General features: G+C 45.0%; 1 long non-coding RNA gene across 1 annotated transcript; it reads right to left on the bottom strand.

Moving 5' to 3' along the window:
- Window positions 1–7,119: 7,119 nt before the first annotated feature.
- LOC306639302 lies at window positions 7,120–24,733 on the bottom strand. Its single transcript, XR_013757607.1, has 4 exons — window positions 24,593–24,733; window positions 17,746–18,064; window positions 11,826–12,006; window positions 7,120–7,326 (listed from the first exon to the last, which is right to left on the bottom strand). It is a non-coding gene; the product is annotated as an uncharacterized lncRNA (long non-coding RNA).
- Window positions 24,734–26,093: the final 1,360 nt, after the last annotated feature.

Genomic DNA, 26,093 nt, shown 5'->3' with positions numbered 1-26,093 from the left:
TGTGCCTGGAACTGAGCTAGGAATTCAGGACCAGAGATAATGTTATAGTTTCTTGCCCCAAGATGCCCAAATTCTAATGAGAAAGGCAGGGGGAAAAATTCAGTAATTATGATTAAGGATCTAGCAACCCGCAGAAGGAGCAATATTAATGTCTGCTGCTCTACCACATTACACAGGAAAAATTTGAATAAGAAAAAAGAAAAATCTAAATGCATACTAAGCTGGAAATAGAAAAAGAGATTCCCAAGTGACAGAAATTGGAAGGAATCTAAAACCAAAACAAGAACTTTGCAAGTCAGAACCCATGATAACGGGAGGAAGAGAAGGAGGAGAGGGAGGATAAGCAACAGAATCAGGAGGGGAAGGAGGAAGCCCTAGAAGTATCAGGGCAATAATAACATCCACTGGGTAAGGAGATAGCCACTAGACCTTTTTGAACCAGGATTATCTTGCTTTCTTAGGGGAAGGTGGCCAGAAAAGAAAGAAAGAAAGAAAGAAAGAAAGAAAGAAAGAAAGAAAGAAAGAAAGAAAGAAAGAAAGAAAGCCCATCAGTTTTTGCTCTAGGCTCTGGTAAGAAAAGAAAAAAAAAAAATTCCTATGAGAAACTAAAGTCTCCAGGCCTGTGTCACATGTTGGTGTTGAGTTGAATTTATATGCTCTCCCATGGCCTTGATGTTCCCAAGCCTAAAAATGAATAATGGAAAACCTGTCCTTGCACCATGGAATCCTCCAGAGCAATAAGTAGTTACAAACACACAACTTGTCCTACACATTCTGAGAACACAAAGAACCTCACAGAATAAAACAATCCCTGATGAAGACTACTTAACAACAAAGATACAAATCATCAGGTGGAGAACCAGTACACCCAAATCTTGAGATAACGAAATAATCCAAAAGAAACAATAAACGACATTTACAAAGTATAGACAGATAAAAGAACTAGAAAACACAGAGAAAGAAAATGAGCACCAAAAAAGAATAGGCAGTTGAGAAAAAGAGCCACATAGAACTTTTAGAAATGAAACATGTAAGAGAGGGAGAAAGAACAGAAGGGGTAACCCAGAGGCTGGGATAGGAGGATCATAGGTTTGAGGCCAGCCTCAGAAATTTAGTGGGACCCTGTCTCAAAATAAAAGACAAAAAGGACTCAGGATATACCTCAGTTGTAAAGCACCTGTGGGTTTAATCTGTTGTAGCAAAAAGAAAAAAAAATTGGAGAATGAAGGAAAACTGGTGATGTGAAAGGTGGATCTCAGAAAATTATTCAGGATGAGGCACAGAGGGATTAAAGATAAGGAAGTATTGAAAATCTATAGAGAGATCTGCAGTATAAAATAAGAGTTGTAGTGAAGTAAAACCAGAAGGGAGATTAAATAAAGGCAGTAAATGAAGAGACAATGTCTCAGAATTTTCCAGAACTGATGAAAGGCATGAATCTCAGTCTGAAGAAGTTAACTCAAATAGGATAGCCCAAGAGTAACAGTAAATTTTAGGTATCTACTCAACTGGATAAAGAAACTTCTAGAAACCTGGTAAAGCATTGTTTTAGGTGTATCTGTGAGTTGTTTCCATATAACTGTGTGAGTTATATGGACAAGGTCGGCAAAATTTGCCTTCCAACTCAACATCATCCAGTTGACCATGCAAAAGAGAATAAAAGCTGATGAACTCTTTTCTCTAACAGGTGGGACAGACCTTTCATCTAGTACCTTGGACAACAGAAATCAAGGATAGCTGGCTTCTGAGTTACAGGGTATATGCCAGCAGTCTCCCACCCCAACCCCTAAGCGTTCCCAGACTTTCAGCCTCAAACTGATGGTTATGCCATAGACTTTCCTGGTTCTAAGGCCTTTGAATTTGACCTGAGCCACACTTAATGGAAGACTCTCCAGCTTGTAGATGGCCTGTCATGAGACTTCTCAGCCTCCATAATCATGTTGGCCCACTCCCTAAATTAATTCTCTCTCATGTCTATAAACATGGATTATTGGTCTGTCTCTCCATAGGACCCTAACACATCAGGATAAAGACCTATCTCATTTTGTTCATCACACCTAGTCATGTAAGTTGTTCCTAGACATAACATTAGTAAGATAGTAGAACCCAAAGATTAAGAAAAAAAAATTCAAAATTAGTTATATTGAAAAGTCAAGAATTCTACATCCAGCTAAATTATGATTCTAGAGTAAAAGACAAAACAACTTGATAGTTTATCCTCTCCTAAACTGGTGAAAGAAATACTAACAGATTCTTTAAAAGAAAAGCTTTAAAAATCAAAGAACTGAACCTGAAAGTAAGCAATGAAATAAAGAGGTGATAATGGAGACAACTCTCAGAAGATGTGGAGTAGAGGAGGTTATTTTTCAGACTGCTCTTTGATGTGAGACCAAGAAAGTAGATAAAAAGGTTCTCAGTGAGTTGAATGAAAAAGGGATTTTATGGGATTTAATACTGGACTCTCAGAACATACTAAAGTGACACAGCCACATTAATATTTATAGCAGCACAATTCACTGTAGCTAAGCTATGGAACCAATCTAGATGCCTTTCAATAGATAAAGAAACTGTGGTGTATGTATACACAATGGAATATTACTCATCCATAAAGAAAAGTGACTTTGTAACATTCACCTACAAATGGATGGAGCTGAAAACTCCCATGCTAAGTGAATAAGCCAACTCCCAAACCCCAAAGTTTGAATGTTTTCTCTGATATGTGGATGCTAACCCACAACAAGGTGATGGGGGAAGAATAGAAGTTCACTGTATTAGACAAAGGGGAATGAAGGGAAGGGAGGGGGGATAGGAATAGGAATGATAGCAGAATGAATCTGATGTAACTTTCCTGTGTACATATTTGAACACCACAATGAATCTCAACATCGTGTACATCCACAAGAATGGGGTCCTGATTAGAATAAGATATATTTCATGCTCGTATAAATACATCAAAATAGGAAAAAATTGTTAAACCCTACAGAATTTGCTTCACTGTGCATTAAAGAGCAATAATTTATTTAGAGCAATAGAAATCAATAATAAAACAATAAACTTAAAAAAATCAAAATAGATTATACTGTCATTTATAATCAAAAAGAATAAATAAAAATAAAAAATAAAAAGAGGCACTAATGTGTAAAAAATTTAGTAAACAGATTGACAAATCTAAGTAAGCAATGATTCTAAAAAACAATAATTAACGACTCATTCGGTGAGATATTTAAAACTGGAAATAAAATACAAGATAATAATAACATGAAAAATCAGGATAAAAAAAATCAGAGTCTTGGAAGGGAAAGAAAGTTTGTCTAAATTTAGACTTTGAAAAGTAAACCATATAGTTCAAACATTTAAAGGTACTCTTCAAAAGGATAGAAACGAAATATACGATTTCCAATGCAGGAGAGTAGATGAATGTGTATCTTGCAAGGGACCTTGAATGCTAGGCTGAATAGCCATTGATTGTAAATGAGCTGGAACATGTTATAGTTTAGACAAGAGGTGTCCCCCAAAAGCTTATGTGTGAGAGAATTCAGAAAAGTTTAGAGATGAAATGATTGGGTTGTGAAAGCCTTAACGTAATTGGTGCATTCATCCACTGATAGGGATTAACTGGGTGGTAACTGTAGGCAGGTAGGGTGTGGCTGGAGGAGGTGTGTCATTGGGGTATATATTTTGTCCTGTTGAGTTAGAGGTCTCTTTTTTTCTGCTTCTTAGTGGACATGTCCTGACCTGCTTTTCTCCACCACAGTCTTTTGCCATGATGTCCTGCTTCATCTTGGGCCCAGAGCAATGAAACGAGCTGTCTATGGACTGAGAATTCTGAACTGTGAGCCCCAAATAAAGTTTTTCTCCTCTGCGATTGTTCTTGTCTGGGTTTTTTTTTTTTTTTTTTTTTTTTTTTTTTTTTTTTTTTTGGTCACAGTGACAGAAACAGAGAGGAATTGAAGTTTTTCTAATAGAGGAGGGTGTGAATCAAAGCTAATTCCACCTGATATTCCCTCAACTCCCTCTAGGCAACCATCACTTTATATTACAAAGTATTTTTGGAGGTATCTCTGAAATAACATCCATCATTTTGTGCATTCCTTAGGCACATATATGCATAACATACAACTATCTTTCTGCTGAAATATAAACTCCTCAGGAAGGACCATTTTGCAAATTTAAGTTGACATTTCAATGAAATGGGGAGGGTCTGAAAGCCTTGGCTTTCTGTCTGTTGCAGACATGTGGTTGATTAATCAGTTTTCCACCATTATAACAAAATACCCAAGGTAATGAAACGGTTTATTTTGGCTCATAGTTCTGGAGTTTTCAGTCTAAGATCAAATGATCTCATTGATTTGGGCCTCTAGAAAGGGTACTAGCACAAGTACCTGACAGAGCAAACCTCTCATCTCATGGCCAGGAATCAAAGAGAAAGAGGAAGAGACTGGGGTCCCACAATCCTCTTTGAGGGCACATCCCCAGTGACCTAAGGACCTCCCATAATGTCCCACCTTCTAAAGATCCACAGTACCTTCCAATAGCACCACTCTGGGACCAAGTCTTTAATACAGGGGTCTGTGGGAGACATTCAACATCCGAATCATAGAAGTGGTGTTCTGTAGGTTCCCAACTTCAAACAGCCTGCACACATAGCTCTATTCAAAGAATGGCAGGTGGTGGTGCTGGAGCCGCTTATCTATCATGCTTAGGCAACTGAAGTGCTTGGCAATTTCTATGCCCTGCATCCTGTAAACCTACTTCCCTTGCTTCCATGAAATAAACTGAGAAGTCATATTGCTTTTTGAGCTCTCCTAAGATCATCTGAGGCTGGGACATACCTAAAAATATATTCTTGCTTGACTTTTTTCCCATCCCTAATCTACTTCCCACACTCCTCAGCAATTTCCCCATAGGATCACTTTCTTCCACACAAATTCTTATACCAGGGTAGCTTTGTGACTCACCTAAGACCTGGTAAGGTGTCATAATTGACACATCTGAACCAACCTAAGTGCCCTTCGACAGATGGATAAAGAAATTGTGGTATATACACAATGGAATATTACTCAGCCTTAAAGAAAAATGAAATTATGGCATTTGGCAGTAAATGGATGAAACTGGAGAATATCATGCTAAGTGAAATAAGCCAATCCCAAAGAACCAAAGGCCAAATGTTTTTTCTGATATGTGGATGCTAATTCACAATAACCAGGTGGGGATGGATTACTTTGGATTAGACAGAAGGGAGTGAAGGGAGGGGAAGGGATAGGGGTAGAAATGATAGTAGAATGAATCAGAATAATGAAACATTATTACTCTATGTGCATATATGATTACACAACCTGTGTAATTCTACATCATGCACAACCAGAAGAATGAGCAGTTATACTCCTTTTATGTATGATGTGTCAAAATGCATTCTACTGTCATTTATAACTAATTAGAATAAATAAATAAATAATAATAATTGACACATCAGTTGCTCATGGTATACCTAGCCTTGTACTAGCTACTGTCAGAAATTAATATCCCCTTCCCTTTCTCCTCTTACTTTTCCATTATCAGAAATTCATCTCCCCTTCCCTTTCCTCCCTGCCCCACCTCTGTCTCCCTAAGCATGGAGCAGGTTGGCTGCTATTTGCCATATACTAGGCTAGGAGTGAGGACACCCAAACTTGACATGAGTAATGAATGGTCCTAAGTCTTGTCTCTTCTACTTCTCTTAGGTTTGTTTTCCTCATTTTTTTCCATGGGAATGATAGCATATTCTGACCCTGTCTGTCAGAGGTATTCTGTGACTTTTAAAATAAAACAACAGACACAGATATATTTTGCAAGAAGGAAGTGTCCATAGCACACACTTGTGGAGGATTAAGAGTCCTTCAAGGACTTAGAGAAAGCTCTCCAGCCACTTCTGCCTCCCCTCCTGCTAGCTGGAGCAGGTGTGGGTGGTCAGAGCTCATCCTTACCAATGCCAGGCTAGGAGAAACCTCTGGACTGAGTAAGGAATGCTGCCTGGTTTCCTCTGCACTGTCTGAAGAGTATTAATAACCATGGCAGGGAGGATTAGCCATATGCCACTTAATTCCTGTTAATCAGGATTGAGGGGGAGTTTGTGCTTGTAAGTAACAGATGAGCTGGTGGCTTCCCCACAGGCCTGGCTGCGCTCACAGGCAGGCCAGCTCAGCTGCACATCAGGCCTGGCACAGCTCGTCCCACCACCCACCCCCTTCCCTCTCCTCCATGTTCTCAGATCTCACCCTATCTCATGCTCTCCTTAGATTGCATTCCCTGTCCTTGAGCTTTGTATTATTCCCATTCTTCTTCTGCTAAGTCAGCTATTGCTTATTTACATTCCTTCACTTTGTCTCCAGTGGCTGACTCTGGTTTGTACCCTCTTCTCAATCGCATGTGTCCACTTCTGGGTTTGGTCTTTTCTACTCCCTTCCCTGTCTTTCACCTTTTCTTTTTACACTCAGACCCCCCCCCCCCACACACACCTCCTCATATATATATATATATATATATATATATATATATATTGTGGATGGACACACTACTTTTATTTTATTTGTTTATATGTGGTGCTGAGGATTAAACCCAGTGCCTCACACACGCTAGGCAAGCGCTCTACTGCTGAGCTACAAACCCAGCCCCTACCTTCTCTTTCCTGCATCAACAAACACTGTGACCCCTGCTTGCCCTACAAAGACTAAGTGCAAAGGTCTGAACCAAGCCTTCCCCAGCCCTCCTGAGACCAGCTTCTTCTGAGTGTGTCTTCCTCTTACGGTTCTGACTTCACAGAAAATACCAAAATAAAGCCTCCCTATTATGCATTTTTTGCTCTCCAGCTAGGCAGCAGAGGTTGCAAATGGGACTCTGAGAACCTCTCCTCCATTTCTCCTTTTCCTTCTCCTTCTTCATCGCTCCAGTCTGAGCTCAGAACCAGCATACACAAGAAGGAAACAAAGGCCCCACTCTAAGGTCAAATGGTGCTCTGCCCTCAAACTGCATGAGATTATTTTTGTCTCTGCATTACACTGTGTCTATCGTGGTATGTGTGTGCATAGATGTGTTTAAGCAGAATTTTGCAGAAAACTGTTGAGAAGTGTCTGGAAAAGGAAATTTGTAGGAATGTGTATTTATTTAACAACAGATATGAACCAAAGTGGGAGAAAATTTTTATTTGCATAGTCTGTGTAGGATGCGTTTTGGATGAAGAACAGAAAGGAAGCTTTCCTCTGCATCTTAGAAGTATCCAAACCATCTCTCAGGATAGCCCCTTGAAATATCCCATTCTGGGGAAACAGTGGATTTCCAGGGTGTGGTTTCCTTTAGGAACAAAACTCAGGTTTTGTTTCCAAGAAGCTCATTAAATGACTAGGAGAAAAAGCATCTTTGACCCTGCCTACCAGTCACTCCAACCTCAAGGACACACACACACTTCCTGTCACTAGCAGAGTCTCTCAGCTCTGGCACAGGCTGCTCCCTCTTATATCTGAGGGATGGTTTTACAGAGCAATATACAACTGTAGTGGTCTGCAGGTGTCCCTGGTCCCTGCTCTTGATCATAGGTGCTTTACAAAAGGAGAGGAACACAAAGAGGAAAAACTGGCTCTGTGAGTCTTGCCCCATGTTCCAGAATTCCACTGCCAAGACGTAATCAGAACCTTATTGGAAGAGGGCTAGTCAGCCTGCTCCCACTGTGGGTTGCTGCAGGTTCCAGGAGGATCCCCTTCCTACCCTAGCCCTTCCTTTCTCCAGCCTCACTGCACCACCTTGTGGTTGATTCTTACTATTACAATTCCATATTTCTTCCCAACCCCCACTCCAAGTTTTCTGGTGTTGTATGCTGACTGCTCAAAGGGAATTCTTTGTGAAGTGTCTCAGTATTTTAGGAACTTGCACTTATAAACAGTCTCCCATGTGAACATGAGCCCAGAACTGAGCATTTACATAAAACAACAAAGGGTTAATGCTAAAGACCATAGGTCAGTGTGTTCTGGTGGGGGCAAGGAAGAAGAAAGGAAAACAGCTATGGGAATTCCAAATATTTCAAACTGGACCCCGAAGGGCTAAAGTGAGACCCTAACTCAATCTGTTAGGGTGATTTTCTACCCTCTTATGAGGGTAACCTGGATTGGTAGCCTGGAGCCTGCTTTCTTTGCATGGAGAGACTCTTTGGAGATGGAGAAGTTAGCTAAAGCACTCATCTAGCTAACTTCTAGCAGGGAGGGGACCTATTCCTCCCAAGGGGAAAAACTCATGTGTTACTTGTCCACAGAACACTACAGTTGAATTCAGAAGAACTCTGAGAAATTTCTTTAACCTCTCTGGACTTCACCTTACTGTGTGTGTGTGTGTGTGTGTGTGTGTGTGTGCGCGCGCACGCGCGCATGCATAAATGGGTACTAGGGATTGAACCCAGGGCTTTGCACGTGCTAGGCAGGTGCTCTACCTCTAAGCTACATTCCTTTGCTAGTGTCTGTATGTGTTAATCATCTTTATTCACTGACCTACTTTGCTAGATCTTTATTTTGACTCGGAATGCCTTCCCCATCTCATATGTGCCTCTAAATCCTGTCCATTCTCAAGGTGAATTCAAATTCCATCCTTTCCACGGAGCTTTTTCTAATCTTTCCACCTGGAAATTTCCCTTCACCTGCTCTTAAAACCCTTCTTGAAACTGCATGGATCCTACTCATGAGAGCATAGTCTGGTGCTTCACAGTACATTTAAGTTATGTGTACCTTTACTTTCCTTTATCTGGCAGTAAACTCTATCTGCTAACACCAAGCATATTCATCTTCACAAATGGTCTCTCAAACCATGGTATGAGTTGAACAAACCTCCCATTGAACAAAAGGAATTTTCTTCTTTTTCAGAGCTCAATTTAAAAATATGATTCCCCTCCATGAAAAACCCTCCATGCTCCCAAGTTGGGTGATGTACTTCTACAACATTCATTATCCCTGCCATACTGCTTCTCACACTTATTACAACTGTCATTTCACTTGTTTTCTTACCCACTAGAGGACAGCTCCTTGAGGAAACAAAGTTGTGTCTCCAGCAGGAACTTAGCAACTATTTGATGAATAACCAGATAGATTAAAAAATAAAATGGATAGATAGGTGCATTGAAAACAGGAAAAGGCAGAGGCATTAAAGATGACCTTTGAGATTCTTTTAAGTTCTAATATTTTATGATTAGAGCTTTGAGCTGTTTTTTAAGAGAAAGTAGTCCAAGTTATTTGGAAAACAATACAGTGATCATGTAAGTCAAAGGGTGATTTTCCTTCCAGTGGACATTGTTTGCTTCTGTGGGAGGTCTGCTCCTCCCATTTTCTATGGGTAATTTTATGTTCCCTGGCCCAGAATTTGGCAAAATCTCTGGGGTGTTCATTTTTGTCACCCAGCCCTGGTAGGAGGGTGGGTGGGTGGGAGGGGAACTGTTTTGGGAAAGAGCGTTGGGGAGTGTTTATGTGTGCGATGAGTCAGGGCCACGGGGAGCTTAGGAGCCCTCATCTCTGCTTGCCTCTCTGTGGGGGTAGTTCTCACCAGTTGATGGGCGGAGGGTGGAGGATCACCAACTGTCTTTGGAAAGTTGGAAAGTTTTCTTAGTCATAACTTATACCAAGTCAGCTGGAGCTTTATGTAACTGGAACTTCATTCTGCATGCAACAAGAGTATGGTGGCATCAGAATGGCTGCCAGTCATTCTGAAACAGCTTTTTCTTCTCCAGTCCCTCCTAACTGCAGGATCAGAAGACTTTCTTCATCCTTGTGATACAGTATCATGGGGATAAAGGGCATAGATAGTTTTGTTTTTTGTTTTTTTTTGTTTTTTGGTGCTGGGGTTTGAACCCAGGGCCTTGTGCACGTGAGGCAAGCACTCTACCAACTGAGCTATGTCCCCAGCCCAGGGCATAGATGTTTTATCCCCACTAGAAAAGAGTTTAGGTTGTCTTAGCAAACCCCAGGTAGCAGCTCAATGCCCTCTGGAGGTGTTCCATCCCTCTCTTTTAGTCCAATATCTGATAGGGGAATGAGGATGAAGAAACCCCCCCAACACACGCCCATAGCAAAGAGGTCTCCTGGGTCTTCATGGAGTGCAGCAGCAGGTGATCATTTCTTTAGTTGCAATTCCCCTCCAGTATTGCTGGCAGATGCAACCTATTTCTGTTCTCTTATCTCCTCATTTTTTGGGCAGAAAGAGATGCATCATTGGTTTCCTGTCTCTGACATGCAAGCCAATTTGCCTATCACAACTTGAGTTGTCAGTGACAGCTCCAGATAGGGCCCAAAATGATATGTGTATGTGTGCATGTAAATGGACAGCCATACATAAAAAGAGAAAGAAGCAAGTGAGAGGAGAGGTTCCTACTCTGACAGGAGCAAGGATACTGGTGATTCACCTGACTGAGGGGACCTGGCTACTAGGATCATTGCAAAGGCCATAGGTCTGTGGGGCCTTTCATAGGGTCTCTTCAAGGTAGCCAAAGGAATCCTGGAGGAGCCCAGGCTTGTCCTCCTGTGTTACTAGATGGGAGGAAAGCATTCTTTCTTTCTTTCTTGTGCTTCAGGAGCCAAGGAGTTGGAGCCATAAGCTTAGTTTTTTGTTTTGTTTTTTCAAACACTGGAGACTGAACCCAGGGGCACTCTTCTACTGAGCTACATCCCCAGTCCTTTTAAATTTTATTTTTGAGAAAGGGTCTAAGGTTTTCAGGCTGGCCTTGAACTTGTGATTCTCCTGCCTCAACCTCCTGAGTAGCTGGGATTACAGATGCTACACTGCACCTGGTTTGGGGCTATAGCTTTGAAAAAGATAAGATGAGGCATTGATTTTGTTGAGGGTAGGTCACTAAAGAATGGAGTTATTGCAGTATCATGGCCAGCTACTTCCTAAAACAAAAAGGAATAGTTGCATTTGAGAAACTAAGCTGGAAAATGAAAATGAATTTCCTAGCAGTGAGGTGGCCTTCCTGGCCCAGTGGTTCAGAAAGGAGAAAGTACTCTTGGACAGAGTTATAAGATCAGGCCTTTTGTTGATGAGCATATACTGAACAATAAGAATGAGAGCTGAGTCAAGTGAGCAAGGAAGAGGAAGAGCTGGTGGTTTCTGGGATCTTTCAGCCCAATGTTATAGCCCTGGCCCTTCCTCAATGCCAGGAAGTTCCCAGAGAAGCCAGAAGGGAGGCCCTCCAGGTTGTCTTCAGATCACGGGGAATAGGAAATTGAAAGATAAAAGGTAGGAGCAGAGAGGGAGGTTGTAGGTGAGTATGGGACATTCCCAGGTTGGGAATGTCCTTAGATTTCTAAGCCATGCTGGTACACATGGGTACTCTTATGAACTGGGACAAAATGGTGGAAGAATAATCAAAACAAGAGAAGACATAGTTTCTCCTCTTGCTTAGGCCCTTTCTGGGTCCCATTGAACCAAGAGTACAAACTGACTATTGAGGCTAGAGTGGCTTCTGAACTTGAAAAGGAAGGAGAAAGGGCTAGCAAAAGAGGGAGAAAGGACAGAAATTCCCCAGTGCACCACCAGGTGCCAGGCAGGGACAGCATGGAGATAGCCGGAGGCCATGGCTATGGGCAAAGGCAGGGCTAAGCTTCATCTGAAATGAGATCTTTATTCAGGCTGCTGCCTTTGAACTTGTGATGAGATGATAGGCTCTATTCCCACTCCTCCCACACTGAGTCCCTAAGCCTCTGGCATTTCACTCCTGCCTTACCCCACAATGTTGGGACATTTCCTACTGCTTCAAAGAAATTATTTAAGACTTGAAGAAAGTCTCAAAAGAGCCATGATCCATGGTACTTAGCACTTGCCTGTGATCTGTGTCCACTCCACTCTGTTCTTGATCAGGATCAGTTTGTATGATTGTTCAAATAGCACAAAGTCTTCCTTCCTCAGTCTATAGCTGTTCCCACCCTCATTCTGGACTTCAGAATCCACAGACTCAGAAACAATGTCTCAGTTGCATCAATGGGGTTGCTCATTGCCAAGGTTCTAGGAAACATGAGGACGTAGTGCAGAGAGAACCATATTGCCTGTGCTGATTGCTGGTTTCTACTACCTTCAAGAGGGGTGACCTTTAGAAAGTCACAGAATGGCTGTTTCCACCTTTACAAGGGAGGCTGGTAACAAGTGCTTACTTTGCAGATAGATGAGTTTTAAGGCTTAGAAGAGATAATTAATGCATTGAACACCATTTTTGTTCTGTGATGTACCGCATGGAAAGCTCTCTAGAAATATTGGCTCTTGTTTTTACCCATAACCAGCCTCACGTATCTAAGCTTAACTGCCCTGATCACAGACAGTGCCCCAGCAATGCTGGCCTCCTCCTTCCTATACCAAGAACAGCCCGTGCTCAGCCCCATTTTCGTGCACATAAATGTCCTCCCACCTCTTACACAACTACTTACACCCCCATCTCAAGGCCTCACCAAAGTGCCGCCTCCTTCCCAAAGCCTTCCCTGATCATTCCAACCCACACAGATCTCTGCCTCACTGTGCTTCCAGTCAGTGTCTTGAAATTTTACACTTATATCATAGAAGTACAGAATTTGAGAGCTGGAAGAGCCCTCAGAAATGACCCCGATCAGTTGCTCTGAATCGGTAATGGTTAATAAACAGCAACCGCATGGCCAGGATATCCTTTGGTTCTCACTGCAGGCATCACCAATCACCAGCAGACCAAATCACTCCTGATAGGCCCGTGTACTACTTCAGGATCCTCCTCAACACAGCGCCCAATCAATCAGAAGTACCATCACACAATCTGAATGATGACTTAGTTGGAGGTAGCTAGGGATTTGGTAGGCAGAGATTTGCTTCCGCCCAAGGCACTGGGATGGAACTCTGGTCTAATTCCTATCTAGTGCTCCTTATACTATGCCAGAGACTTCTTTAGTTGTCTTTTGTCTTTGTTTTTTGATTATTTTCCACCTGTCGGTCTTGCTGGCCTAATTAAAGTTGTAATATTTGTAAGAGTTGGAGCCAACATCTTAAATTGCTCTAGTATCTTTCCCAGCACGAAGAGCAAGAGCAGATTATCCCAGGTTCATGCTGAGGTACTAACTGCTTGGGGACTTCCCACTGATTCTTATAAAACTTGTCTTCAGAGCTCAGTTTGAAGTGGGAACTGAGGTTATAATAAGGCTCAGCCTATATGCTGATCAAATTTGCCCCGGACTTCTTGAGTCCTTCCTTTCTGCCCATAACAGTCACAGGTACTGCTATCACATAAAGGATATGACATGCCCTGAACATCAAGAGAGGACAGCTGTGGGTTATGGTTATCTGCTGAGGGTCCTTGAGAGATTTTCCTTTTTTCGGGTCCTGACTGTCATCATTAATTCAATGAATCTACTGGAAAAGGAGAAAGAAATGGAACGGTTGGATGCCCATCTCTTCTCAGCATCTATGGGTATGGTTGTGGGTCTCCTGAAGGGTTGGTTCCTTGAGTGGGAGATGATGGGCTGGAGGGGTAAGGCTCAGGTCCAGATTATCAGAGATGCTTCCCCCTCAAATATAGCCCCTGGAAACACAGTTCCCAAATGGAATCTTCTCTTTATTAGTTATTGAAAGGCAACATCAGCATCCACCCAAGCCCACAAGCTGTGAGCTTCAGAATTCCCCCAAATGCCCTGTGTCTGTCCCTTCCATCCCTCATCACTTAGCAAGCTTTTTACATTTTCCTGTTGCCAAGGCCCTTGAATTTGTGCCATCCTCAGAGTCTCACCTCCACTCCAAGCCACCAGATGTTGTTTATCTGCATATCTGCAGTGCCTCCCAATCAAGTTCTCCAGTTATATCACAACTTTTCCAGTTTTCTTTCTAAAATTTAGGTTTTATTATGTCATTCTTTGCTTAAAAATCAACTCAGTTCATTGGCTTTAGGAGATATAAAACTCCTTGGACAGAGTTTCTCAACCTGTGCACTATTTATGTCTTGGGGTGGACTATTCGTAATTGTAGGGGTGTCCTGTGCATGGTAGGATACTAGCGCATTCCTGGCCTCTATCTTCCAGATATCAGTAACTACTTCCCTCCTTCCTCCAATAGTTGCAATGACCAAAAATGTCTCCCAAACGTTGTCAAATGTCCTTTGGGAGACAGAACTGGTTGAGAATCACTGTTAGTGTATGGACTAATAATGACTCCAACAGCGCATAGTTACTTAGCTCTGTGCTAATGGCTTTTCATAAATCCTCTCATTTGATCTTCAGAGGTTCCTTGTGGGGTAGGTCCTATTAGTATCCCCATTTTACAAATGCTCAGAAGACACCCACTTAGAAAGTATCTGGAACTTCAAAACAAAACAAAACAAAACAAAAAAAAAACAGACTTTTTCTTTCCAGGTTAGGTAAGAAGATAATTCAAAACTTGAGGTAAGAGTCCCAAAGCCAGAGACTAGTCAAGGCAGGGCTTGTGCCCTGGTCATCTTACTGGTAGGATCTCATTTCTCTCCCCAAAGCCCTGTACATCCCCCAACACTGTACTCTTAGGTAGCCTAGATCCCCCACATGAAAAGCTTTCCCCAGACCTAGTGAAATTGATTCATTACCCATGGCCCAGGCAAAACCTCTGCCTTGCTCTCTGTGAAGGCCCCAGTCGGAGGTAATTATTCCTCCTGAGCCAAAAGCACACATAGCCTAGGGGGCATATTCTGTCATGGCTAATTGTGCAGATGTCTTCTTCCTTGCCAGTCTATCTGGAGGCAGGGATCTGGGGGCAGAGATTCAGACCTGCTCTTTGTAATGACAACTCAGGGCTTTACACAAAGAACTCAGTCCCCAGATATTTGTGGAATGGAAAGAAGTGAGTGGGTGGACAGTTGACTGGCTCCCTCCAAGACCTGATGCCCAGTGCCCACTTGGATACCAGGAGCCACAATGACTCTGGGAAGACAAGAGACACCTGTGCCCCTCCTCTGGGCTGATAAGGTCCTCAGCAGAGGATGTGGATTAAAGGGCAAGCACAGCTGGATTTCCGCCCCATTGGCTGGGGCTTCTGAGCTATGAATAAACCGGTCTTGAAGCTCAGGACTTGCTTCTGTGACTATAATAATGGCCCCTCCTGATCTCTCATGCAATCTCCTAAGAGTATGTGCATGCCACTATATGCTGCTGTGGGCCAGTGCACAACAGGAAGGCCTCTGCGGGAAGACAGGCAGTGTGACCTGCCCCATGAGTACACTGAAAGCTTTGAGGGCACTGGTCACATGCTGTGTGCACTTACAGGCTGGGTTATGGTTTAGATACAAGGTATCTCCTGAAAAGCTCACGTGTTAGGTAATACGGGAATGTTCAAAGGTGAAATTATTAAATTATGAGAGCTGTAACTTGTCAATCCATTGGATAGATGAATAATTTGAACGGAGTACTGGGTGATAACTATAGGCAGGTGGGGTGTGGCCAGAGGAAATAGGTCACTGGGGATGTGCCCTTGGACTATATCTTGTCTCTGGCTTCTCCTGACCCCCTTCCTCATTGCCTTGAACTAAGTAGCTTTCCTCTGCTGTGCCTTTTCACCATGCTGTCCTGCCTCATCTCAGGCCCAGAGCAGTGGAGTTGGCTGACCATGGACTGAACCTCTGAAAGCATGAGCCCAAAATAAATGTTTCCTGTTCTAGCTGTTCTTGTCAGGTATTTTGGTCACAGTAATGAAAAGTTGACTAACACAGGCTATGACACTGGGATGTACATATGGTCACATAAACACAGAGTCAAGGTCCCGGCACCCCCAGACATTCCAGAACCCTAAAGCATACAGTCCATTCCAGGTTGGTGCACATGGGCTCCTGAAGCAGCTGATCATCAGAGTTCACTCTCCCTTCTCCCTCTTTCTAGGCTAGGGAACAGAGCTCACAGCAAGAGGGGAACGTTCAGTCCCTGTCTAGCCTCTAAGTACTCGTAGGCCCCACATAGCTGTACGATTGCTAGCCCCGAGGCCAAAGGTGCTGGGGGCTGGGATGAGTCACAGAAGACCAGAACAGTAACTGGAATTTTTTGTTTTCTACTGACCATCAGAAGAGTCTGTGGCTTGCCAGATAAGACATCACAACTTTTAGATAAGGAAGAAGATGACCGAGCAGACAAGAAAGAAGACATGGGGACCAGGGCCTGTCCCAAAGACAGGGGCCTAGAACTGTGCCTGTAGCTGTGTGTTCATGTGAGTATGGGCACCAGTGTTGGTGTGAGGTGGGCATGGACCATGTATTTATGTGAGTGTGCCCACCTGCGTTGGTGTGAGGTAGGTAAAGCACACTCCCATGAGTGATGGGGGAGGCAGTTGTAGATGTAAAGTATACATAGTGTTTAGGTACACATCAACTCTCATCAGAGAGTTTGGGCAGGTAAGCTATACACTTCCAGGGACAATCCTGGCCTTTTTGTGCTTGCACGTATGCAAGGAATGCACATGTGCATACAGAACATGATAATGTGCATCATGATTGCATCCTCTGTATGCACCCACAGAGGCCATATGTATATTTATTTCTGCACCTCAAGGGGGTTACCACTCTGGGCCCAACTTTAAATTAGCATGCACACACACACACACACACACACACACACACACACACACACACAACCATTCATAGCCCCCTCAAATCCCTGTACATTTGAGAAAGACAAGGGGGAAAAAAGGGCCAAGAGACAAGAAGAGATAAAAATAGCTGAATATAAGCTTTCCAGATCAGAAAGCTCCCTATTAATGTGAGTCACCAGTTTTCCAGACTGAACACAGACACACATGCAAACACAAACACCAACATACTGACAAGTCATGCTCACACCACAGTTACCCTCGATCTCCTATTCTCTCTATTGCTCTGTCCTCCAAGGAAAAATTACTCTCTAAAAGCTGATTCTGTGGACCTCTGCATAATGAGTTCAGAAGGCATTAACGACTGGCCAACCACCCTGCAAACACATACGAAAATGCAAATTCATCTCCCTTTTCCCCACCTCTTCTGGTTTTTATGTATTTCCTGTTCTCCCCTCCACCCTGGAAATGGGGCACAGGAAGAAAGAGATAGTCTTGCTGTCCTACCAAGGTTATGCTGCCTTCTTCAGGAGGTCCAGATGCTAGAGAGGTCAGACAACCCTCTGCCGGGCATCTCTGGAGATGGTCTCTGCACTTGAGGAGAGGAGACAGCTCTGGACGCCATGCAAGATTTATGAATGTGTTTTGTTAATTACATTAGGCAAGCTCAAAGAGGCATCTGTGCATTTATCTGGAGCCACCATCCTCCCTCTCTCCTTTTCCCACTCTTTCTGACTTGGGGCTCTGTCCCTGCCTCTGCACTCTTCATCTCCATTTCAGCTCAGCAGGAATGGCCTTCTTCTCTGAGGCTCTGCTAGTTGAGAAAGGAAGACCAGATTGGCAGTTATCTTTGAGGATGCCGTTCTTCTCTCATTCTTTCTCTTCTCTTTCTTCCTCCTTATCTCCTATTTTCCTTCTCTCTTTCCCATATGTCCTTTCCTCTATCCTCTACCACTTTCATGCAGTCTTTATGAAATCCTAATCTGCTTTAGTCTAAGCATTTAAATAACCTCCTCTCCAACTATCATTAGCTGGCCCTCCTGCCCTGTTTCTATACTCTCATGGTTTCTCAGGAGCCTGGACAGACTGTAGCTGCTTTTCTCAGTGTCCCACACCCATGGAGTCAGTGGGGCATCATGTCCCTCCACCTTGTCAGGGAATGGGAGCATGAACAGGCACCTAGAGAGGATTTACCTAAAAAGTGGAAGCAAATCCAAGGGATCTGGGCCTAGGAACATGTCACAAGTCTGGGATTATAATGAGCTCTTCTAGTAGGTGGGCCTGTGGTCACAAGGCCCATCTCACTTGGTGCTGATGCTGTGTGGCAACTCTGGGACTTCATTTCCGCTTCTTCAGCCTCTTCATACCCTGTCTGGGATGGGATCTCAGCTGTGGCCCAGGCTGTGGATGGGGATGTGGACTCTTCATTCAGATTTCCTGAGGTAGAATCCAGCCCCACCTTCTGGCTCTGTGAGTTTGTTGAGTTAATGTTTCTGGGCCTTCCTTTCTTCAACTGTCAAAGGAAATAACAATACCAATAGGTACATTACTGAGTCCTTTTACATCTTAAAGCAGTGCCTGGTGCGTATGAGCACTTCATTAATGTTGGATATTAGGCATGACTCAGGTTAGTCTGCCCAATCTCTACATGACTCATTTCTCCTCAGAAACGCAGGGGTGAGGAACTCTATCTCCTTTCTGAGGAGTTTCTGAAAACCCCAGCTGAGATGTAGGCCCCAAGTCTGACCCTTCTCTGCCCTTGTCTCACTTGGTCTTTGCCCACTTGAGGGGCACTTGTTTCTGGCTTTACTGTTTGTATCCCTTTCTTCTGAGTCCTCTTCAGAGCTCTGGCCCAGTCGGGGCTGGACATGGTCAGAGAGGAGGCTATTTTTAGCTCCAGACAGAAGCAGCAGCTGTCCACCGCCTCTCAGAGCGCAGCTCTCCATGGGAGGTTCCAGCTACTGTGGGTGAGGCCAGAGGAAGGGGAGGGTTGGCCCAGCTGGAGTCCTGAGAACCTGCTTCTCCTTTTCCCTCCTCATAAAGGGCCTCTCTGTCCCAGGACAAGCTTCTCTCTGCAACCCACTCACCCCCACTTCTTAATTCTCAGTGGGTTTAACAGTTGAGCTGCTGTGAAGGCTGCAAAGTGGGGCAAGGGAGGGAGGGGCAAACAGAATCTACACAGAGGCAGAGGAATCAGAGCCCAGATCCAGCCCGACCCTTATCTGATTTAGAAATCTTCTCTTTATGCCTGAGAATGCAGACTCCTGAGGTGCAGATCCTGAGGCACGAATTTTTCAGTCCTTTTCTATTTGCCGGTATCTCAATGCAGATGAGCACATTTGCATCTGCTTCCCATCCCCAGAGAACTCCCCCTACCTCTAAAGCCTCAGCCTTCCTGAAGACACTTGGACAGTTAAGAGCACAACCTAAGCTGTGCCAGGAGGTCTACTCAGGAGTTGGTTGCACTGCCTCGATTTCCCCAAGATGGAAAAGATCTTGAAATATAACATTGAATTACAAAATCTTGTAATTCTTGACACAGGGGTCCCTTCATGACAACAATTCCTGTGATTGTTGGAGATCAAGTAGGAGTGGTCATGAAAGAGAATTACTGAGCAGATTAATAAATTAAATTATCAAATTTGTATTTTCACCCGTTATGCCCAGGCATAGACCCAGGCTCTAAGATATCTGAAATAGGTGAAAAAATGGGCCAGAATCCCACCTTTGAGGAATTTATATTCCAGAGCTCAGAAGCCTTTTCCTACAGCAAAATATCTACTCATAAAACTGGGAAACAATAGTCCAACTCTTTGAGGTCCCTAAATGTTGCTCAGGTGCCTAGCAACTGATTGCTAAGCTCTGATTTCTCTGAATCCTAGATTCCTGATTCTTTAAAACAATGATTTTCAACCCTGTTCATGTGAATCTCTTTGTAAATCAAAGCTGTAGACCCCTATTCAGAAAAATGTCCAGAGCACAGACATTCCAAAACCTGCGTACAATTTGAGAGACTATGAGTTCAGGAAGCTCAAGCATGGACTTTGAGCTTAGAGTACCTGTTTTAGTTTTGGGAGGCAACTGCTCCAGCCAACACTGGTTGGATATATCATTGCATTTCCCAGCAAGAGCTATGTAGCAGAATTTTAATTATAGTGTCTTACCAGTACAGATTAGGGGAAGGTGAACACTGTCTAGCCTTCTGCAATAATCCTAATGAATTATAATCTTGATGTGGCCCCCAAATGAACTCTGTGACCTTGGCAAATCACTTCTCTTATTTGGGGGTCCAGGTTTCTTGTTTGTGAAAAGGGAGGGAGGGTTAGGATACAGAAATAGAACTGAGGTAACTTCCAGCTTTTCCATTGTACCCCGAATGTCTGCCACATTGACATAACAGGTGCGCCCTCAACTGAGGGTGAAGAGGAAGAAAGAGCCTCTCCTCCTTTGGTACTGCAGATCTCCCAGGGGGTGGGGGCTGGGGCCCTGGAAAGAACTGGCTGCCCTCAAAGGCCTCACTGTCTGTGCTCTTGACCATCCCCAGACCTCTGCCCTCCCCCTTGAGATCACTCTTTCCCTGAGGCTGACTGCTGGGGCCAAGGCTGCAGAGGCCTTAAGATTTAGCACGCCATTCTGTGATTAAAGCTGATGCTGCTTTTGCTCTGGCAGGGGTTACAGCCTTATAAATCTCAGTTCCACAGGGGAAGAAGGCTCAGCACAACCAGAACACCTGGAGATGGAGGAGAAGTGGGTTCTGTGCTGATTGTGGATGCCTCCCTGCATAGAAGGCTGAGTGTATAGGAGTGGGAGGACTCTCTGCTCCCCCAGGATTAGGGGCACACATCTGTCATCGAAGGGGCACTAAGGAAAGCCAGAGCCACACTTCTGAGAGACCTGTCCTTACTGGTTCTTTGGTTACAGCACCGGCACTGGCTGGGAAGATAGAGAATGATAACATGTCTGCTCCATGGTGCAATGGGCTACTTCCCTGTAGGACTCACATGGACGTGAGCAGTGCTTGTCACCCCCAGAGCACAAGCCTTCTGGTCCAGTCACGGCTTCAACACAAATGGGGTGGGCTCAGGAAGTCTGGGATTGGGTTTCAGGCATCCAGAAGGGTGGGACTGGACACTTCAGGATCTGAATAAAAGATCTGATAACTCCAAGTCCCTCCTTTGGAATCCACACCACCTTTTCCTTCCTCTCTCCCAGGGCCTCCTCAGCATCTCCAGGCTGGAATTTAAATGCTATTAGCCATAATTGATCTATCCACGACTGAGGTTTCTCCTGGTCCTTTGCGGAACTGGGAGGGGAGTAAAGTGAAAGAGGTGGTGCTACAAGACCACGGAGACTCTGTCAGAGCTGCCAGGGCCTGTGCACAGTCATCCGTTTGTCCCAAGTAGGAGGTCCTCAAAGAATCTCTTTGCAAGGATAGAATCTTGCCAGGGATCCCTGGAAAAAACCCTTCTGACACGATGCTAGCATTCTTTACACATGTATCCACTCTTCCCTGTACATGCATGTACATCCAAACACACAAATGTGTCCATACTCATTCTTGACCCTGTGTGTAAAATTTTTATCTTACAGTCACCCCCCCAAAAATATGAATAGACCCTACTTACATCTCCTCACAAATTTATTCTTATTTTCCTTTTTTATCCTTTAGGTACATGCATTTGCGGTCAATATGTGTTATATGTTAATATCAATGGTTATCTCAAACTTATGCAATAAACCCTTTCCTAACATATCCTTATAAACACACACAATGTAAATATGCATGCATGTACACACCTAAACACAAATGCAGTCCGAAAGGCACACGGTATGCACACAGAAATAATAGCCTTCACCCCACCCCTATTTTCATAGTGGACCACACCCCTCCAAACAGACCACGCCCATGCTATGCCCTCCATCTAGGCCACACCCATTGGCCACAGACCCCTCTCTCTATCCGAAGTTCCGCCCCCTTCATCCAGGCCTATGTCAGTTGGCAGCTCATTTCATCACATCACAAAAGGAGAGCCCTACTCTCCTTTTCTCATCACTTCTTCAAGCAGGAATTTTGGTGGAAACATCAGCCCCTACTCTCTTTGCTGTGTGTCTTTGTTTTGAGTTGGGTATGGGAAGCGGTGTGAAACAGGGCAAGGTTTCCTGGATGTCTAGGTGCCCCAGTGCTCAGCTTAGTTGTGTTCATGATAAGCTATTTCACTCACTTATTTTTGTCTACTTTCATGGGTTTTGTGAGACCTTCCATAAATAATCAAATCCTACCTTAATTCCTTTATCCTTAAATCAAATTAATATCTGCTTTATCTTCATCATCGTTAAGAGAATCAAATCTGATGTATAAGAAAGCAGCCTGGAAAGTGTAATACACATGCTAATGTGGACAATTAGGGTGATTTGTTCTACATGTAAAGTTCATGAGCTGGCAAAATCAGGGGCCATTTTCCTGATATGTATTGACCCTGGTCTGATCTTGCCAAGAGACCCCTCATCTAGGGCTCAACGAATTAAAGTAGAAATTTTACTCTCAGACTCTATTTTCCTCCTGCTACTGTCACCCTCATCCTCACTTTTGTCTGTCCCAGACACATCATGCATATAGAGTCAGTGGCTTGGTGAGGACTAAGAGAGTCCTGGCACTGAGCTGAGCATCTGCCCCGGGCACGTGGGTACACGTGGGCCTGGCTCCCAGGCTTCTGGAGGGATTGCACCTGGGAAAGCTACTCTCTCCCCCTGGCTACTGGGGCTGTGCCAAGCAGCTGAGTCCAGACAAGAAGGCCTGTGGTGTGATGTTTCACAGACCAGACTGGGGCTAGTTCTTGCACCTGTGCTACTCTAAGCAGGTATGGGGTTGCCTGAGGCAATCCCCAGTAGCACCTCAATATTTAGCACCTGGACACTTCAAACTCCAAACATAAGATCTGCTTAAGGCACGGTATTTTAATTGCCCAGTCCAGAGACCTTAAGGCTCCAAGCCATAGAGGCAAGCACAGAGGCTAGGAAAGGATGGGAGGCAGGAAGCTGGGGCCAATGCCAGCTTTGGAAAGAGGCCAGCTGCTGGGACAGGGCTGGCTTATGTCCATTGCAAACATGTGAGAGGTGAAGGGACCATTCTGCAGGAGTGCTGGCTGGCTTTAGGGCTTAGAACAGGCTCAGATTCAGCTCAGAGCTTTTATTCCTTCAGTTCAGCACTAACAGACCCAGGGTGCTGCTTGTCTCCCTCAGTTACTGGTCTATGGATCAGTATTCAGAGAAGAAATTCCAGTGGGACACCTGGTACTTGGCAGCATATTTGAGCATTTCTTGACATGCTAGGGGAAAGGAGAAGTTGAGGCTGGGGTACCAGGAAACTGGGCTGCTGCTAAACTTCAGGGCTTCCCTTAATGATTGTGGGAAGAGCATTGATATGGTGAATGATGGGTCAGGTAAGATAAGCCCATTCCCTGTCCAGGACATGCTTTCTTTAGGGGTGACTCTGGGAGAACCTCCTCCTCCCACCAGTTCTGTAGCAGCACCTGGCTTTTAGCAGAGCTGGTCAGGAATCCATGGCCAGGAGGGCCAGAAGCAGAGACAGGACTGGGGGTGGAGCTTGCAAACTCTGCAAAGCTGCAGCCTGGCTCCACCCCTTCCCTGCCTAGAGCTCAAAGGGATGACATCACCCAGATTGAGGGCTCCCGCCTTGATAGGCTTCATTAGTGGGGAAACCCGCACCTGCAGGGCTCAAGGACTTCCTGAGTTTGCATGCAGCAATCCTCTGCTCCTTTCCTAATACCCCTTTCCTGAAGTCAATTCAGTTTTAGGGGTCTCTGCTCCAGGGTCTTGGCAATACCACCTGTCTATTCAGACTTTCAAGTCTGGGGCTGTGTTTCTTTCACTGAGATGGATCCCCTGGGCAACCGGCCTAAGCACTCTTTCTCCCCTCCCTGCCAAATGCCTCTCTTCCTTGCCAGCACTAGCTGCAGCTCCATTTTTCTGAGGCTCCATGGAGAAGGATTAGATCACTAATTCTGACCAGGCAGCAGTCAGCCCCCAGCAAAAAGCCCATGTCCCCCTCCCTGTGGTCTACATCCCCTCCCCCAACTGAACCCTACTGGGTGCTTGTGTTGCCTACTTGCAAAGCATATGCTTGGCTGGTTGCTTGGTGTCTGCTGTTTATCCGTCTCTTCCTACTTAACTTCTGTTTCTTCTTAGCCCATCTGGCTCCCGTGGTACCTGTCTTTCACTCGTATTGTGTCTGCACTGACACTGCACTCCACGTTCCCTTTCCACTCCCTCTGCCACAAGCCCTCCCACGGCTTGGTGACTCTCCTCCACTCAGGGACCACTGGCAAAAATTCCTGACCTTGGATGTGGGACTAGTGAAGGAGTGCCCCAGAAACAGCCGGGAGCCTGATGTGGGAGTGGCACTGCCGTGTTCTCAGGTGCCATTTCTGAAGGGGGTCAATGTGGGTGGGTGAAGGGGGCAGCATGGACATTGTCTTGGACTGAGAAGAGGGCTAGGTCCTGGTAGAAACCTCCCTCTCCCCAGGCCCTTCCGAGCTTCCTTCATACCAGAGGGAATTGGGTATCATCCACACCAGAGTCCCATAGACGCTGCTCTCTGCAGCGGCGAGAGGGAAATGGACTGTATGTAGCAACTGGAGAGAATAAGGATAGAAAAGCCCCAACTTTCTTTGACCCAGGGTCCATTCAGCTCCTTTTGACTTAGAAGAGGCTATGGCAGTGTGGTGGCTTAGGCGATGGGAAGGGGCTGCAGATGCTCTCAGCAGGGCAGCCAGGGGACTGGGGTGAGGGGTGGTCTGAGAAGGCAGTTGTTTGCCAAAGGAGGTGGGTGAGCTATGTAGCCCCTCCCCTTGCCAGCAGTGCTGCAGGGATCAACTCCCACCCCACTAACCCTAGCCTTTTGGCACTAGCTCTGTGCCTCAATCTTTCTCTCCCTTTCCACCTCTCCCGCCAGCATGCACACCCCAGCAAATGCTTCCACCCCAGGAAGAGCTAAGCACACCGTGAGGTGGCTCACACTCACCCCTCCAACGCAGCCCGCTTCCTTCCGGGCATGAGATGGCAGCTCATGGCTTCCCCAGGATTCACGAGGCCTCCGATGAAGACAGCGAGTGGGCGGAGCCTGGAGGAGGGTGGTGGAGAAGAAATGGAGGCCCCATAGGGGCAGGGCTGTCATTCATCTGCCTCTCTGGACTCAAGTTGCTCCTCCAGGGTTAGGCGGGCTGCCGAGGAGGCTGCGCTGGGCCTGGAGTCAACAAGGATGCACGTGCTCAGGGATCATCAGCTGCTGCTCCCATCTAAGCATCTGCTTCCCACGGAAATCCACAGGGCTTGGCTGCCAGGCCTCGCTGCGTGCCCACTCTGTGGCTCTGTTCTCTGTCTCTGTTGTTCCATCTGCCTGCTCCACCGGCTGCCTGGCTTAGCTCCTCTGGCCTCCTTTATTTCTCTCCCAGAATCTTTTCCCTGCTCTTCGTTTTTCCCCATTCTTCCTCTTTGTCTCTACCCAACCACATTCATGCTTGGTCCTTGAGGTCTCAGTTTCTTTCTTCCATTGCTTTATCCTTCATTTTCCCTTTTACTTCTTTGCTATTTCTCCTATATTCATATTCTCCCTACCCCCTTTCTCTCTCTCTCTCTCTCTTTCTCTCATCCATATTCAGTGGCTCCTTGAAAATTCACCTAGATAATTTTATGTTAAAAGCCTACATCTGCTTCAGGAATAAAACTTCTTGGTCTCTAATTCTAGGACCCTATCTTAGACAACTAAGTCCAGATTGTCTAGAAGGTGACTGTAAACTCACCTACTTCCTACCCAAGCAGAGCTCACTTTGCAGATTCTCCTCTGCTGATTTGGACAGTGCAGCTGTGATGTGTGTTGAGGCCAACAACAAAACTACAGAGCTGTGGATAGGTGACACTGTAGAGGACATGGAGTATCTCCCCTTAAAGAGATTCTAGGAGTCAGTCCTGGAAATAAACTTAGGATCTGAAGTGTCTTATCCTTTGGTGCTTTTACAATCCTTTTACATCCACTCTATTATCCCCTTACAACTCTCATGGGAGGTTCATAAATGAAGAAACAGCAGTGTTCAGACTCTAAGTCACTTCACCAGCACTGCCCAGCATTTGAGGATCAGAGCTGGAATCGGAATCTTAGCTTCTGGATTTTCGGCCCTTGACAGTGACAGGTGAATGAACAGAGTCAGAAGGACACAGAATGTCGTAGTTCAAGGGCAGGAGGGGTAAGAAGCCCTGCTGGACCTGGCTTAGCTCCAGGGGAAGGTGTGGCAATGATAGAACAGAAGGGAAGGAGAGAGTGTGTGAGTGGCAGAATCTGGCACCTTCTGCTGCTTGTTTCCACCAGCCCATTGGTTTCACATAGGCCACCAATGTAAAGAGTGGGTGGGGACTGCTATGTCCCCTTGCCCTCACACACTTACTGCCATGTTACTTCCCCAACCTCTGTGCTTTCTCAATCCTTTTTCTCTTCCTAGTTATCATCTGGCCTCAAGGACCCTTCTCTT

The sequence above is a fragment of the Sciurus vulgaris genome (assembly GCF_902686455.1).
Source record: "Sciurus vulgaris genome assembly, chromosome: 11".
In the NCBI taxonomy this organism is placed as follows: domain Eukaryota; kingdom Metazoa; phylum Chordata; class Mammalia; order Rodentia; family Sciuridae; genus Sciurus; species Sciurus vulgaris.
Note: the sequence above shows the minus strand (reverse complement) of the source record. Positions and strands in the feature narration are given on the sequence as shown.